This window comes from Lipophrys pholis, assembly GCF_963383615.2.
Source record: "Lipophrys pholis genome assembly, chromosome: 4".
Classification (NCBI taxonomy): Eukaryota; Metazoa; Chordata; class Actinopteri; order Blenniiformes; family Blenniidae; genus Lipophrys; species Lipophrys pholis.
Genome location: NC_137637.1, coordinates 21,657,489 through 21,675,283, shown reverse-complemented (window position 1 = coordinate 21,675,283; position 17,795 = coordinate 21,657,489).

The window sequence follows — 17,795 nt, the reverse complement described above, 5'->3', positions numbered from 1 at the left end:
CAGAGTTCATTCCGTGTTTTTGTCAACAAAAAACTGATTTTCTTTTCAAGTATGTGGAGGAAAAGGGTTGAAAGGTGACATGGTGGGTGGAGGAGAACATTTGAAAGAAATCTTCTAAGGAAAATGAGAGCTGGGCCAGAAAGAGATCACAGACTGCAATTACAACAGCGTGCTGCAGCGATGGATGTGATAACGCGTACTCCGGGTTGAACAAAAAACTGGCACTCTGAACCTCAGCTCACCCCGTCTTCCTCCACTTTGGGCCCAAAGCAGTTGAGTTGAGTCCTTGACTCCTCTAAAAAGAGGGTGTCCCACAGGTCAGGCAAAGGTCAGGTACAGGAAGGATGGAGGAAGTGCACAGAGCAATCACAACTTCTCATCAAACATTCACTCTGTTTAATTTCTTTTGAGTGTGTGTTTCTTACCGGGTTTTTTTTGGTTTTGTTTTTAGCCTTTTTCTGTGATTGACTTTTTGGCTCACCTTTTCCTGCCTGCATGCACAGCACAGTAAATCAACAGGGACAGAAGGAAACTATGCCATGTGAGGTGTGTGTCTGCATCATTTTATAATTCAGACAAATGCATGGGGTGTTAACAATTTGCAAAAACTATTATCTGAATAGATGGGGGGAAAAAAATCAAACCAAAAGGCAGAAAATCTGAGTCTGCACTTGCAGTTTCAAACAAACTTTATGAATTTGAAGAAATGGTGTCTTGTGGAGTTTCTGTCAAGCACATTTACGTTTGTGGTTACAAATTTACATTACATATTTTTTCAAACCTCAAGTGTTGGTAGCAATGCACTGATAAATAATCATCATTAAGAGGTGAATAAAGCACGTGTAATGACTCAAGTGCTTGTGAGCTTGTTACTCACCACTTTGCTCATGAATGAAAAGAGTTGTAACTCGCGGGGCTGCCGCTGCTTTCTGTCCCGTGCTCTGTGATGACAGTTAGCTTTAGCATTAGCCCACAACATATACTTCTTTCAGACCTCCTGTTTACTGGAGCAGCAGCACCTCATTAATCCTGAACTAAGTCCTCCTGACAGTATAAAGACTATCTATCTATCTAAACTATCTATCTATCTGACTGCGGGTAACAGTAACATTAGTCTGTATCCACGTTAGCACATAAATACCGGACTCTATTAACGGCTGTTAATAACAACATTAATGTGAAGCACCGTTTCATTTCTCGCTGATGTAACTTCAGCTGAACTTAAAGAGCAAATCAGTCATTCGACTGACAGGACAGCTAATGTGTCACAGCAACACCACAGTGACAAAACTCTGAGCACATTAAGTGATCATCATAATAAAAACAATTCAAAGCAATCTACTCAACTCAACTGCATTTCTAGAGCACTTTAACAACAACCACAGCCACATCCAAATAAAGCAGTAGCAGAGTCTCAAGCTGGGTTAAAAGCAACGGAATAAAAATAGGTTTTAAGACTAGTATAAAAAATGAACAGTGAAAGAGTTTGTCTGATCCGCAATACACAAAATACATTTCCCAGTAACTATTTAATGAAGACCACTTTTTGAAGAAGTTGTAATCCAGTCTGTGACATGCACAACACTGCTTGTGCGCACTCACTGCTGAAAATGGTGCCTGATGTTTCCCAAATGGAAGATATTCCCCCTCTTCAGTAGCAATAAATAATCCACGAATTTGTGTACTTTCTGTTGAAAGTTAGAAAAAGTACAAGTGATCAATAAAGAGGAAAGTGTAGCTCGTATTCAACAGGCCCTTCTCTAAATCAAACAATTTAATCTCACAATTCTATAGAAATGTAGGGACTGGTAAACAGCCTGACGCTAGATAGCCTAACATAGATCACATATTTATAAGTAAATCTCCAAATTTGCCATGAACAGACATGAAAACCTTCAGGGTTTTTTTCACTCAAAAGAACAAGAGTGTTTGAATCATTGAGGTTTGGCTCATATGCTTTCACTAATGTAATTGATGTATCATAAATCCAGCAGTGTTTTCTACGTATCAGTTTCCATTTTAACAACATTGGTTTTAACATTTAGCTATTTACGTCATACCTCTTTCTGCCAGCAAACTGAATGAGTGAGTAAAATCAGCCCAGGAAGAAGTTTAATGTCACACAACCCTCTGTTGAAGAGAACTGGATATGTTTAGGAATCCAAAGGATTCCGTAAATAATACATATTAACATATATCGCACACAACGTGGCATGCATGTCAAATCTCTGCATGTGCACACACACAAACACAGACGTCTGTATTCACGCAGTCACAACTCACCTCCCACTCACCCCTCTTCCCTGGGTGGGAGACCATTTCCGTCTCTTGATACATAAATAAATAAAGGGGTATATAGTGCCCCAGGACTGGGATGGAAGACACAGTGTTAGAGCCAGAATGAAAAGAATAGTGGTGGACAGACAGTCGAGAAATGAGGAGGAGGAGGAGGGCGAGGAGACGGGAAAGTTGTAATTGTTTCCCAGCTCGGGGAAGTTCAGTCCCAATGCGACCGGGCCGTCTCTCCCCACGGAGCCCACCCCCCCACCCCCGTTCTCGCAGACACGAAAGGGAGGCCTCAATCAAACACATGAGCCACAGAACATGACCTGGCAAGTTCAGCAGGAAAAGAGGGGAGGAGGACAGAGTTAGTGTGAATTGATTGAATTACACTTGGCCAAAAACACCATGTGTGGGACCGAAAGTGGAGGGAATGACAGGCTGTGGTTAATAATGTCAGGCTACGCTGATTAAGAGCACTGTTAACTCTGCTTATTTAACAATAAAGCTGAACCATTATGGTTCCAGTATCACGGTCATTATACCGTACATATGTGTATCTGCTTGGGCTGGCTGGAGTGTCTAAGAAGTAGAGAACCGATGGGGAGAAATAAGGTTAATCGAGTTTGTTTTGTTTGGTGCCAATCTAATGAGGGGTGAGAAAAATAAAGTCATGCCTATGGGCGACAAAAGAAGAGGGAAAGAAGGAGTAAAATAATTTAAGTAAACACATCTGAATTTGTTTTCTAGGGATCATATATCCCTTCTCCTTGCCTCATCTCAGCCCTCACTTTCCCATAGAGGAGAATAATAGCTCAAAGCAGCAAAAATAATTAAGCCTCCAAATTTATTCATCTAATTTAAAATGGCCGTCTGCACGGGAGCATTGTCTTTGGTAGGAAGGGGTTTCCTGCGCTAATTCTAGCTGTAAGTGTTTACCATCCTATCTCTTGCAGTCGTATCAGTTTGGGCAACAGAAACAAACTTCACCTGCCAATCATTACCAACCCGTAAGCGACCTTAATTACTCATCAATGATGGTGGAAAAATGCTACAAAATAAAGACTGCACTGCCACAGATCTAAAACGTAGAAGTGGTTAACTTTAAAACTGCATTTATCTGACAGGAGAAGTTGAACATTTTTTACTCTGTTTAAACTAGTGATAAGATATGGATAAATGTGATTCAAATGAAGGATAATAATCTGTGATAATGTTAGCACGGTAAGGTGTTTATGTTCCCGCATAACTTTAAAAACTGTTTGTGTTTCTATTTGTGGAGTAAAATTGTGGAGCAGATTGTCGGTGGCGCTCGGGCAGAGTCCAACCATGAAGCAGTTCAAACAGCGGCACAAGCAAATGGTGTTCACAGGGAAGAGTGGTGCATGTGTTTTATTCACATATTCTGTTTATTTACCTTTTGATTGCTTTCTTTGCTTTGTTATGCGGTTATTTAAATTCTGGGTATGTGATTGGTTGGACAAAAAAAAATTACAAGATGCAAACAGAAGGACTGGAGAAGGGGTAGGATTTAATAAGCTTATGCGTCTTTCTACGCCTTTTTGAGCAAGTTTTCATATTCATTGTACTAATTTTTGACCTGTTTAATTATGTTTAACAGTAGCATAATTGCTAGTAACTAGTAAGTCAAGTGTCATTAATGGCAAAGTTACAGTTACTAGTTTCAGCGAGTTTGGCAGTAAGTTTCAGAGCTACTGTCTCTGTTCTGACTGTTTGCCTCGAGATTTCTCTTATGACAGTTACTTTTTAACTAAACAATTTGGAGTTTGTTTTGTTAGCAGTGACCAGTAATATAATTCTACTCTTTAATTTTGAAAAAGTTAAGAAAAATAAATAAATACTGTTCACCATATTAAAACTGCACCGATAAAAGACAAGCGATGCCAACCGGACCCCATTATATGTATGATAAAGGAAAAATGCAGAGCTGTGTAGAGGAGTAGCGCTCTCTGCTGAAACAGCTACCAGAAACATGTGTAAGCTTTACTAAACAGGCAAACGAGTTGTTATTATTTTAGGACAAGCTGGTGAGTCTATTTTGCCTCCACAGATTGTTTTAGACAAGTGATGCAACAAAAGAGCAGATTATGTAAATAATGTCAACTTAATGTGGGCGTACTGAAGAATCTATTATCAGTTTTAGATGTCCATCGGAGTCCTGCTGTCCTGCTGTGTCTTCGTGAGCCCTTGTGTTTAAAGTTGTCTACCATTTAGATGGTCAGCATGTTGGAGTATTTGAGGTCACGCTGCGAGTCCACCAGTCAGACCTGTTCGTCCAGACGAGAGCTGAGAGATAACGTACTCACTTGCAAACACGGTGCATTTGCTTACATTTTCATGCGTGCTGCTTTCATACTGGAACATGCAGATTACCTGAAGCCCTCATTGTTGGTAAATGGTGCGTGCAAGACCCAGGTCATCTGACAACATTAGAATATTAGCATTCCCCAAAAGATAACATCTCAATGTAATGTACAAGGAAAACATTTTTTATTTTTTTTTTAAATCCAGCAGGCTGACTGACCTGTGACAGAAATAACTCGGCCACAGAGTGTAATCAACTGTGTGGTAAAACATTAAGTGACAGAGTGCATCGCAATAATCTGAAACTGGGCCACAGAAACAATGTTTGATTCTAGAAAATCCACTGCACCAGTCGTCTACAAATCTCCAGCATCAGTGGGATATTGGGGTTTGAATGTAATTACTCTATGGGCACTTAGTTCAGGCTGTCACTGCTAAGGTCACATGAATAAGCCTCCATATTTGTCTCTAATCGAGCGACTAATCTGAAAGATCTAAGCGCCTGAATCAATCCTCCATTCTGCCTCTATTGATCTCATCTCCTCCGTCTACCAGTTTCACTCAAGCTTTTTTCCTCTCTGTGTCCTCCTTGCTCGGCTCTTTGCAGTAATGGATACTGAAGATGTCAGGCAGATTTAACATTTATTGCTTATTCAAAACGGCCTCTGACCCATGCACAATACCCCAGACCATATCTCTGTCGGCGGGGCTAAAAAGACGAGGCAGTGCATCTCCACGGGTGTAGTTAGCGTTAAGGGGCCGCCACTCTTATTGTTGGGGTAGCCATGAAATGATCAACCAGGGCTAATGGCTGCCTTATCTCTCCAGCAGCCTTAATAACGGCTGTTCAAAGCCTGCTTCTCCAGGTGGGAGTTATGTCATCACATTTCAATATTACACATTAGAAAGACCACAATAACCATGTGGGCTGAGCTGAAAGCAAGACACCGAAAAGGCTCAGAAAGCCTCAAGGCCCTAGCCATAGAATCAGTGTTAGAAAACCTGATTGTAAATGTCTACATGTGTCTGTCCCTCCTGTGTAAGCAATTATGTCTGTACAGTCAGTTGCACTAATGCCGGCAGTGTTTACACAAGCTTGCAGAAAGTCAAATTAACTCTCTTTTCTACTTAGCATGATGAATAAAATTGTTGTGCTCCGTTCATATTCATACAGAATAAGCAGACGTGTTAAAACCCCACAGGAGAAACTACACATGTTGTAGCAGAGAACTGCGACCACGGCATCATGCTGCGCTTCACTATGACCACGATAGTGACTTTTAACAACTGTAATATCACAATTATTCAATACATAAGTCAAAGCAAAAACAGTGGGTGGAGTGAGAAAGCTGACTCGTGTCTCTCCACAGGCCCCAGTGGCTCCAGCAATGATAACACATTCAATCTGTCTGTCAGTCATCTGCTCCACCGTTCAGGCCCAAACCCCATTGGTTAGGGTCTTATCTTTAAGGGAGGCACGACAGATCACCTCTTAAACATGACTACAGTAAATAGGTACAATATTACAACCAAGATATATGTAACACCTTAGAAACTGGGCTGGCATTACTTATCATTGTTGATTTATATACAGTACATAATAGAAACATAGGATTTTTTTCTATATTAATACACACCTGTTGGGTTGTGATGGGTTTGTCAGTCTCTCAGGCCATGTCTAATCCAACACATGATGCCAGGAGATGCACTAATACGTGGTCACCTCTTCTCATACATGGGAGTTTAAGTCAAATGTCTTTCCAACAATTTAGCTCAACCTGAAACTAAATAATTAATGGATGTCAACTTACAATTCTCTGCTGCACAGGATCATTTCCGCTCTCCTTTACAGCATGTGAATTCAGTGCATATACAGCCTAATGTTGCACGAGGCTGAATTTTGCTGCCTCACAGTGACAAAATCAGCACCAGGAAAGTAAAATAAAACCTTCTCACAACCTAGTGGATGAACAGCAATGGAGAGAAAACGTTAGACGCACAAAATAAGAGTTAAAAACAGTTTTGCTTCATTAGGCTGAAGAGGAAAGAAAATAAAGTAGTAAAGGAGAGAAGCTGAATGAATTAAAGAAGACACGTCCTCCACCAGTCAAAAATGTCTCCAGATGAGTGAGCTAACGCTTTCCATATGATATCATTCTGCCCTCTGAGTTCACCGAGGTTTCAAATCAACTGTGCATTTTGTTAAACAAACAGTGGGATTACAGAGATTAATACACGGGGAAAGGAGTCGATGCCGAGCGATCGGGCCAAACAATGAAGATCCTGGCGATGGTGAGCAGAGTATTTACATGAACTCTGGGGAATTCATATCACTGCTGCGAAAACATACGCTGCAAAAACAAAAGCATACTGCGCAGCAGGGGTAAACACAAATGTGACGGCTTCTAATCCTCAAAATGGAAGATGAGGGACACGTTCCAGTGTTTCATAGCTCGTGTTTACTGACAATATGAAAGAAAGGGGAAAAAAAAAAATGTGTGAACATAATTTTTGAAGTTAGTATTCATCACACCACCTCAGATGTTTGTCAGTTCAGGCTGTTTGAGGCCTCATATTTCAACATTAGTTTTGCTAACAATACACTTCTTTTACTGTAATGTCCTGTTTTATGTGGTTTTTTTTATGATCATTTAAAAAAATATTTCAATGTTAGATATTTATATGTACAATTTTAGGTGTTGTTTGGAAATATGTAACATTACCTTTGCATGTTTAATTAATCTAGTGTATAGAATATAAAACCATCTCAATACTCTTATGAGTACAATGTGGGCACTCCTGGTTCTGGTGGTCCACAAGGTTACATTTCAGACTGATGATGAGGGGGAAAGGAATGTTATTAATTATGTTATTCTTATGTTATGTTCTTCAGATCTTTCTTTTGGTTTTAGTTTTCAAGGTTACTTTATTTGTACCTGTGGGTAGATTTTTTTTTCTTTGTCGTTTGTTGTTGGTTTTATTGTTTCCGGTTTTTGTTTGTAAGATGTACAGGCTCAAGGTTGGTCCAGAGAATTTATAAGATAAATAACCACTGGCTTGGGCCTATTCACATTCTTGGTCGTTTAAACTGAACAGTATAGGTTAGTATGTGTATTTTCTATGTCTTGAATTGTGACGAGATATAAACCATTCATTCATTAATAAAGCTTTCTGCAGAGCTTTTTGATAAAGCGAATCCCATGTATGTTGAAGCAGGGAGACGTTGATAATGTGGAGTGACTATCGGAGTTCCTCAACAAATGTTTTGCAAACAATTTGGAGAACCAGAGCAGAAAGTGCCTCCTCAGATTTGTTTGATGTTTGTTGAATTTGTTTCGAGGGTTTCTGTGCTGCTCATCTCTGTCTCCACAAGGCCTTTTCTGTTCGTCACTCCTCACCGCCGCAGTACGATCGCTCACCTCCTCGCGGTCTGGATTGCACTCACATCAAAGGTGCGCTCAGAGCACCAATCCTGGCCATGTACCAGCTGATAAAACAACACTTTATCCGTGGCTTCCACCACATCCCTTACGTCTCTGTTATCGTCCTATCTGCTCCAAACCAGCATGCAAGGCTGGGGTTTGTTTCGGAACTACGAAGCAAAATGGCAGAAAACTGCTGTAGGGTGGAAAACTACAGCAGAAAGGAGAAAGGAGGAGTGTGCGTCTAACTCTGCTGCTAGACTATGACATGTAGAGATCCAGTTACATGCTTTGACTGTCTGGGCAAATAGGAAGCATTTAGGACACCCAACCCCCTCGCTGATATTGCTGATGAAATAATAAAACCATGATAATTGAAGTTTCCATTTATGAAATTGAACTCACAAGTCCAAGCTACCATCAGGCCGTCTCCCGCTTCCCCAAAATCAAAACCAAACAGCCGACTTGTCACACACACCCCGTGCCAAATGCAGACAAGGAAAAGGGGAAAAGAGTAAAATAAATAAATCCTCCATTTTAATGGCTCATTTCCATGGGAAACTACCCTTAAGCCTTGGGCCTGACATCAGTGAAGAGACGACTTCTCAGCCCCCATTCTCCATTAAATCTCCCGTCCACGCACAACGTGAGCAGGACGAAGAGTCAGGAGTGTGTCTAATCTGATTTTTCTGTTTGGTCCTTTTCTCCACACCGTGAGACCTGCTAATGGCAGAACAGGTGAGAGTAGCTCAAACATGCTGAAGTCACAACAAACTACTTGCACATGTTTATAAGTGTATCTGGGAAAATCATCAATGAGAGAACAGATATTGAATGTAGCATTTGCGAGATGGCGGTACAGTAAATCTTGTCCTTATATATTTAAATGTCGGCATGTAATATTAAAATACATTTTTTTGCTTATTTGGATAATTGATTGTGATTTTCAAAAGAAAACAATCATTAAAAAGTGTGTGATTTAAATGCTATGTAGACACGGAAGATAATGACAAAAGAAGTTTAACAAATTTTCTTATAGTTGTTCAAGGTTTGGAAACAATGAAAAATCATGATAAATAAATTAACATTTAAAAGCTAAAAGTTTGTGAAATTCAATAGTTTAATGATTTGTTAAGTTCTGTTATACCATTTAAGTTTCATATGATCTCCTGGATCATCTATTTTTAAAAAGAATTAAAACACAATTTTTTTCAATGTTTTATGGAACCTAATAAATATTTTCTGATTCACAACACTTGAAAAATTCCTTTGACCATTTTTGTCTGCAAATTTACCGATAACTAATATCAGCATAACATTTTTCAAAAAACATATGGATTGTGTTTAGTATGCTAACTGTACTGTGCCCTTGTATTATTGATAATATTTTATATTCAAGTAAATATCTACTCTTTACACTGAATTTCAAGTGTGTGTTTTGTAAATATCACTTTCGTCTCTGTTTTTCTACGGCTCAAAACTGTTTCCTAACCAGTTACTTGAAGTGGGAATGCTATACAGTATGTAACAGTAAGCGTCAGTTTCGTTCGAAAGCTAACGAAGGTGACATTCTTAATTCTAATCAAACAAGAGAAAAACAGATGGTCACATAAATTTAATTTCAGGTCACATTAACTCCTCTACATTGTTGCATCCAGACTAATATATCCCACAGAGTTGTAAATAAAAGCCATCTGATGCTTTAATAAGCAAATGTGAAATCTGATGAAGAAAGAAAAGAGGGAGATATTTTGTTCGGCATTATCAGCCATTGTATCTCCCGTCCGCTGATACCCTTGAATGGTCTCTGCTCCTCTGTTGTCTGCACACTGCTGTGTGTGTCTGTGAAATGATGCTATGTACACACACCTGATGATTAATATGCAGCAATGAAGCAGTGAAAAGAAGGACGGGGGATAAAGGAAAAACAAGCGGGAGAAAGGGCTGATGGGAATCTCTTCGGCACAGTAAACACTGCATGAATTAACCTATCAGAGCTCTGACAAGATGAGACGTGAGCTGCAAATGAAGTAAGCGTCAGAGTCAATACAGTATAGAAGGCTGGGTGTACTTTGCATCAGTAACATTACTCTGCAAAAATAGTTTGGATTATCATCAGAGAGGCGTCTGATTGGTCTGAAATTAATTATTTGTCATGGCAATGACCCCGAACACACAACTACGGTCATGAAAAAGCTTCTTCATATCAATCAGTCCTGCAGCAGATGGTCTCCACATAACCTGGACAGATTTCAGTCTGGGACTGTGAAACACCCCACATGCTCAGAAATGTTCACCTCGGGCGGGGGGGGGGACCTAATTGTATAAACTAAAGAGAACTGCTTTGGCTCAATGAAAACGGGCGTTCACACCTCACATTGCAAATATTACCCAAGTTAGAGGTGATTTATATTGTTACACAAAATGCTTATGTATGCATGTGTGCATAAGTGTGTATAGTGCACGCTCAACGTCAATCAAGCTGGATTCCAATTAAGAGTCGCTGTGCAAGGTTAGCGATAGTTGCTAGGGAAGGAAATCACTATCAGACTCCCATTTTCATATGAATGAGCTCATTTAATTAAACCGAACAGCTAATGAGAGCCTATATCAAAATAATAGAATGTTTTACCAGCTACGTAAGAAATGAACAAAAAAAAAAAAAAACACGAGGATGACATATAGGACCTTAAGAAAAGCAGAAAAGAGAGACAAACAGAGTGAAAGGCAGGGAGATTAACGGGTTCTGAGCAGGAAACAGATATCTGTTGTCTTTGAACCTGTAATGTTAATGCTATTTCAGCTCCGACAGAAGTTCAAAGAATCTGAGAGCCGAGATTGAGTTAGACTTTGGTGCACAAAAGGAGCGAGGAGGAGAATGAGAGAATAAATGTCGACTTGCATGTTGTCTGTGTGTGTGTGTGTGTGTGTGTGTGTGTGTGTGTGTGTGTGTGTGTGTGTGTGTGTGTGTGTGTGTGTGTGTGTGTGAAAGAGAGAGAGAGAGAGAGAGAGAGAGAGAGAGAGAGAGAGAGAGAGAGAGAGAGGCGTGAAGGGAGATCTCAGATGAAGGCAGAAGAGAAACTCCTCCATTGTTGAGACTGTGCGTGTGCTCGTGTGCTCGTGTGCTCGTGCACGTGCCTGTGTGGCTGTCAAGCGTGCACACGTACTTGTGTGCCGACTATAATTTCTCCATTTGAAGGTTAATTAACGCTTGGAGTAAAAGCTACAGGACTGCAAATCAAAGGCAGTAAACAGTCTTCCAGCTGCCTGAGGGGATTATTAGAAAAATAAATGAAAGCTGCATAAAACAATTAAAAATATTTGAAATGTGAACTTTGAGGAGCAGTTTTTCCTCCGCTTTCCTTTGATAATGCTGGATGATCAAGGGCAAGTGAAATAAACTTAAAGTGTGTGAGCGCAGCACTGTAAAAAAACCATACACACTGTGGACACGAGCTCTGCAATGAAATAGGATTTACAACAATCACATATATGGAAATGTGTAAAACTGAGTATTGTCTGTGAAGCACAGTGTGATCGGTAAAAGGAGACTTGTATTTGAAACATAGTATTGTCAGTGCTTCAGTATTCGTGCTGCACAAAAAGAAATCCTGAATTCTAACATGAGAGAAATACATTGAAATGGTTTTGTACTGTGTCTGCAACTCCAAACAGAAATAAACAGATAATCGCTCCAGTCAAACTCCAGTAAACGCAAGAGCCACATGAATGCATTTTAGCAGCCTTCAAAGTAGCGGAGGAAGTTTGGAGTATGTGGCGTTAACGGTTGGGAGAGCTGAACGTGTTTTGATTCCAGGCTGCGCCTTGTGCATGTCAACACCCCCAATCTGGCAAACCAAGGGGGATATGAGCTAATTAAGGAGAAAGACAACCGAAGGGGCATAACAGAGGGAAGAAATCATATTAAAGGAAGGAGAGGATTAGTGGGAAAGGCAAAGTAGTTTCTACTTTTTGTAGAGTTTTGTGGAAAACATTTGGGAAGAGAGTTAAAGAGGCAAACCGTGATGGGGACTGATGAAGAGAGCATTCGAAGAGGTACTTCAGAACAAATTTGCATGGTTTTGTTTTTTATGTTTAGTTTGTGTTGCTGTCCATCTTTTATGTCGTTTCTTTTTTTTCCCTCCCTCCGTCTTTGTCTGTCCTCCCATCTCTGTTTGCTCTCTCGGAGGAGCTGTCCCTGTCCCAGCCTCAGGGTTTATATCAGATGGGCGGTGAGCCACTGTTTTCATAAACACAGTTTTTGGAGGGCGAGCGTACATACATAAACAGCAGCACCACAGGCTGCAGTGTCAGATCTCCTCTAAACCTCCGTCACTCACGCTGCTCTTCTAAAAGCCCCATCAGCCAGTGTTTGGGCCAGCTTGACAAGTGCTGGGCTTTCAGATGGGTCCCAGGCAGAACCAGAGCCACAATTGGTTCCCCCTGCAGATACAGAGGCCCCCCGGCCCATCAGAACGACACTGTCAGTCCGGGATTAACTCTGTATACACGCAGGCCCATTAAAGTACGCACAGTGTAGGCCTCAGGGCACAATAAATAATCTTTAATCTGATAACTTTGTGTTTGCCTGAAAAAAGAAAGTCATTTTGAGTTTTCTGGGAGTTTAAAACACTGTTAGCATAATATTAAAGAAGCTCTGAATCTGGAAGCACTTTTTCACTGACAGCTAACGAATTATTTGTGGCTTCCAGGGGCTAAAATCCCAAAGTGTGCTTTGGCTTTGTGATGCTCCACTTCATAGCTGCCCCATACAAGTACATTGTGAGATGAATTAACATTGTAATTTGGTTCACAAACTTGAATTTTCCAGTCACTCAGTCCTTGCCTCAGCTAATACAGCTTTGTCCTCTAAGTTTGTTTTATACCTGCTTCAGTAACCGTTTCATATTAACAAGAGAAAAAAAAACCAGCCGATTGCCTTTCAGAGTTGCAATTGTGGGTAAAGTTCTCACCTCATAGCGAGAAGGGCCAAGGTTTCATTCCAGGTTGGGCTTCTGTGTTTTTCTGTGCAGAGTTTGCAAGTTTTCACTGTGCGTACGTGGGTTTTCTTAAATCGCGCACAAACACACATTTGATGATTACTGGTGACTTTAAATGGATGGATGGATGGATGGATGGATGGATGGATGGATGGATGGATGGATGGATGGATGGATGGATGGATGGATGGATGGATGGATGGATGCTCGCCATTGTCATCAGCACTGTTTCCAGAGTCAGTGTGAACTTCCTGTTCCGCCACCACCGAGCAGACGGACATAACTCAATAGTTCTGGTTGTAAACAAAAGCAATATTTCCCTTGGGACAAAGGAGAAACCAGTTAAAGTAAATGGAGGGATGACCATTGAATCACATTAATCCTGCAAATTTGAGTGAAGAATTCAGATCAATTTGATTTAATGAATAAAAAATCTGCAAATAACATTGGAAGATTTTTGTTCGAACCGCAGAAAATTGTTGTTAATCTAAAATCAGCTTTTTTTTTTTTTTTTTTCCTTGGAGTATCCCCAAATCCAGAAGTTTTTCAGATGTATCTTGTTTGACGTGTGTAAATCTATTCACTTGTCCTATACAATTATGTCCATCCCACTGACATTTAGCGCTCATGGGATTCAGGTAACAAGCAACATAAATGGCGTGACACATGCGGAGAGAGTTAGGACGTTGGGCCTATCGTGTTTGGTGACTAATCGAAGCATAACATCTACCTCTGGGTCGCCGCAGCCCAGATGGGCTCCTCAAGACAACCTGGAGACATTTCATTAGACTGCATAACAGGCATGGAGATCCAAGAATAGTTGACATGGATTTGACATCCTTTACAAGGTTAAGCAGAGTGTATGTGACTTTTCACATGACCCTCCACATCACATGACCCCAACAGCGGTGATTTCACTGCTGGACCCCCGATTTTAGACCCTCCTCCCCGCAGCCTGAAGCTCCCTGTGCAGTAACAGAATGCTGGAGAGGGAACAGCTTCGGGCTTTTCCTTCAAATTCATTCCAATGTTGTTTTAACATAATTATGGGAAACATTTTGGAGCTACACAGGAACTCCAACCAAATTCCTGTCATTTAACAATAGTTGAGGCCATATTCTGAGCTGATGGCATTGCTAAGGAGCAATAATACTACAGGGATACTGTGACTGAAACTCGCGGTAGTTATAAGAAGTGAATCCTAGTGTGGAAATATAGTGTTTTTGTTGAGGTTGGAGAGTCATTTTTGGATTGTAAATAATGTATTCTCCTGAGAAACAGCAGTGTGCATTTTAGGAGTTACTCAGACAAGTAATAATCTTCATATTTTCTGAATCTCTTCTTAGATTAATCGCCTATGAAAAGTTTTGTATTTCCAATCGAACTGCAGAATAAAACCCAACTGCACCAGATTTATGAGGACTTATAGTAAAACTCAGTAATTAATATATTTTTTTGTGACAAATTGTGGTTTGTATGACTCATTAGGAGAGTGTGAGGGTCTTTCACAGTTGAATCATAAACTCCCCTCAAGCATTGGTATTATCCAACATTTTAGAAATGATTTCTGAAGATTGTTTTCTGGAACATTACACAGTTTAGCTTTGTACTTTTCTGTGGGGGATTTTGATGGTTGATCAGAAAAAATATGTATTTCATCATATCATGAGCTTTAGAAAAGTGTGAGTTTCTTCTTTTTGATATATATATATATTTCAATGACCAATATAGTGATGAAACAACAGAGGAAAATAGATTATTTAATGAAGGTGAAAGTAATTGCTAGAATAATATACTTAAATAGAAAGACAAAAACTATGAAAAAACATTCCGGCATCACGGCATCATTCTTTGTTTTTCTATGTGGGATTAAAAATATGTGGCCAAAATGTGAATTATGTGTAAACAAGAAGTGTACTGGAAGAGGCCTCAGGGTTAAAAGTAGACATGGTAAATGTTGTGTCCTCCAACCCATTGATTACCTTCATTGTTTCAGTTCTCTCATTGTTTCTTCTTCACGTCTGAGCTGCAAGTGTTTCAGTGCCTCCGTCACTCCTCTGTGAGGATCCTGAATGACGACAACAACAGGCACGCAGATAAAAAGCTGGTATTTCTTACAGGGCGACCTTTGACCTAGACGACCGGTTTCTCCTGAGCTCAGCTGTAAATGATTGAGTGTTATTCTTCAGCCATCAGCCTCTCTGCCTTTCACTGACTGTCCACTCAACCTGAGGTGATGAGGGAGCTGTGAGAGGATGACCGTGTGTGTGTGTGTGTGTGTGTGTGTGTGTGTGTGTGTGTGTGTGTGTGTGTGTGTATTTGCATGTTTGTTTTTTTCCAGTCAATGTAAATGAGACAGGAATAAATATGCAAACAACTTAGTGCTGATGGCAAAATAATGATGGGTTTAAAACCTTTTTTTTTAAATATATATATTATGGTGGACTCCTGTTGTCCCAAAGCAGAACAGATCAGCTGAAGATCAATTCTCCTTTTTTTTAAGTTGCCAAGTTAAACACAGTAATGTAAGTTAAACATGAATATTGACCTCATACATAAAGATTTTTAACAAAATGAACAATTCTCATAACAACACACCATCTGACCACATTTAGCTGGTTTAAGTTACTTAAAACTTTTCAATACAAAATCCAGCACTATTGACTCTTCATTATTGGAGACCTAATTTTCCATTTTCGTTGAATTGTTGGATTTTCTCTGTAAAAGTGTCTTTAAATGACTGTGTTGTGTTTGGTGCTATATCAATAAAGTTAAATTGAATTGTATTCATTTGAAAGATACCAAAATTAAAAAATAAATAAATAAAAAACTAATACAACTATATAATTTTGAATCGCTATAATATTTTGTGCAGGTTAAGATTTATGTTCCATGATTTATAAAAAAAAAAAAAAAAAAAGCAGATGTCAAGAACAAAGCATGGAGAAAGACACAGTAGATGAGAGGATTGGAGATAAGAAGCACCGGAAATGGAAAAGTCGATTGAAAGAAGCTGCTGTGGCATTAATTAAACAATGCCCATTTTAATCATAGCTAATTATATTTGCATGCAGGGGCTCAGAGGAATGGGAGGGGGGCTCAGGCTGATTCTATCTGTGACTGTGCTCATTAGTACGATGGAGCTGTCTGATGGTAAAGTGGAGCTTCTGTCATCACATGATCAGCAATAAATATCACCCCCGTCAGAGGTGATACTGTGAAAACGGCAAAGGTATCAAAAACATGGAATACTCACCAAAGGTCATAGAAAAATCACAAAAATCTACTTCTGGAACTGTTTTCAAGCAAGAAGAGTCTAAAGCTGAACAATACCGTGTGGACTATATTAGTCAGTAGTGCAAAAATAGAGCATCTTAGGAGCCTAACCACCTCCCCACTGGTGAGATTAATTAATGTTGCATCCATTTATCAGTCAAATAGCTGCTAATTACTCTTTTCAGACTCCTCTGCCTTCAACCACTTTTCTTCTGCCCTTCTCCTCTGCCTTGTCAATAATCCTGCCGCCATACTCTTCCCTCTTTTTCTTTCCCTGCCTTATCTGCGCTCATCAGTGTTTCTCATTTATAAACATTCAGGAGCTCAGACGATGACCCTCGCCTCCAGGCTGACCCGGAGGTCACAAGGGGGGAAAAAGAAGGCAAGGTTATTGAAGGAAAACCCCCCGCTGCTGTGTCTTATCTCCTTTGGTAAGGACAGTAGGGTTAGAAGGACGAGAATACAGGAAGTCTTTTGGGAAATTGTCACCAGGAATATGAGCTCTGGGCCGACACGTAGCAGTTGCCTTCAGAGAAAGGTTTGATCTTGGTCCCAGGTCCTGAGGTGAGAGCACACTCCCAGCTGCCCGACTGTCTCTTTACTCGCCCCACAATCAGCTTTAAAAGCAGATTATTCAAGTCCATCCAAAACCTCCTCACCTAAGCTCAAAGGGGACCGGAGTGTCTCGCTCTTCTTCTCTCTAGCACACAATAGGATTAGCATGCATGTTAAAGTATAGAGCGAGAAATGGAGTCCCGCGTCTATATTAATGAAACACCAGAGGATCTTTATCAGGGCGAGAAGCATGAAAGGAATCGTCTTCTTTTAAACTAGGATGTAAATTTGGATATCAGTTATGTTTTGATGCAAGACTCCACAGTCATTTACACACACAATGACGCAATGATCTAATAATGCTATGAATTGATGATAAAATGTGGATATGATTGTACTGCAGGACTGACATAAACATGCACATGATTAATGTTTAATCTATTAAAACAAAGAAAATATTGAGGATATTGAAAAGTAACTGTCGTCACATGATGTGGTCAGTGCTCGGACAGAGACCAGGGTCTAAGAATGGAAACAGACTGAAACGGGGTAGAGCAAAAAAAAAAAAAAAGGAATTGGAGAGACACGGGAGTAAAAAGCAGCTGATTTTTTTTTTCTTTTTCTGTGTAGTTTTCTATAAGAGGAAGGAGACGAGATAAGACTAAAAGGACTGTCACTCAGAGGAACAATCCTTCCAGTGTCCCCTCCTCTCTCTCCCTCTCTCTGATTCCTGCTGAGATAGAGTTGCTGTTCACATCGACGGTTTGCTGACATCATCTGCTACATACCGAGTGTCCTGCTCTCACTGCTGTGACACGCACGCACGCACGTGTCACAGCAAACTGGATTTATAGGCTAAAGCTCACAGAATCCAACTAAAACGTGTAATTTCGTAAGAAGAGAAAAAGCCACAATAAAGCAACTTAACTTATAAAAT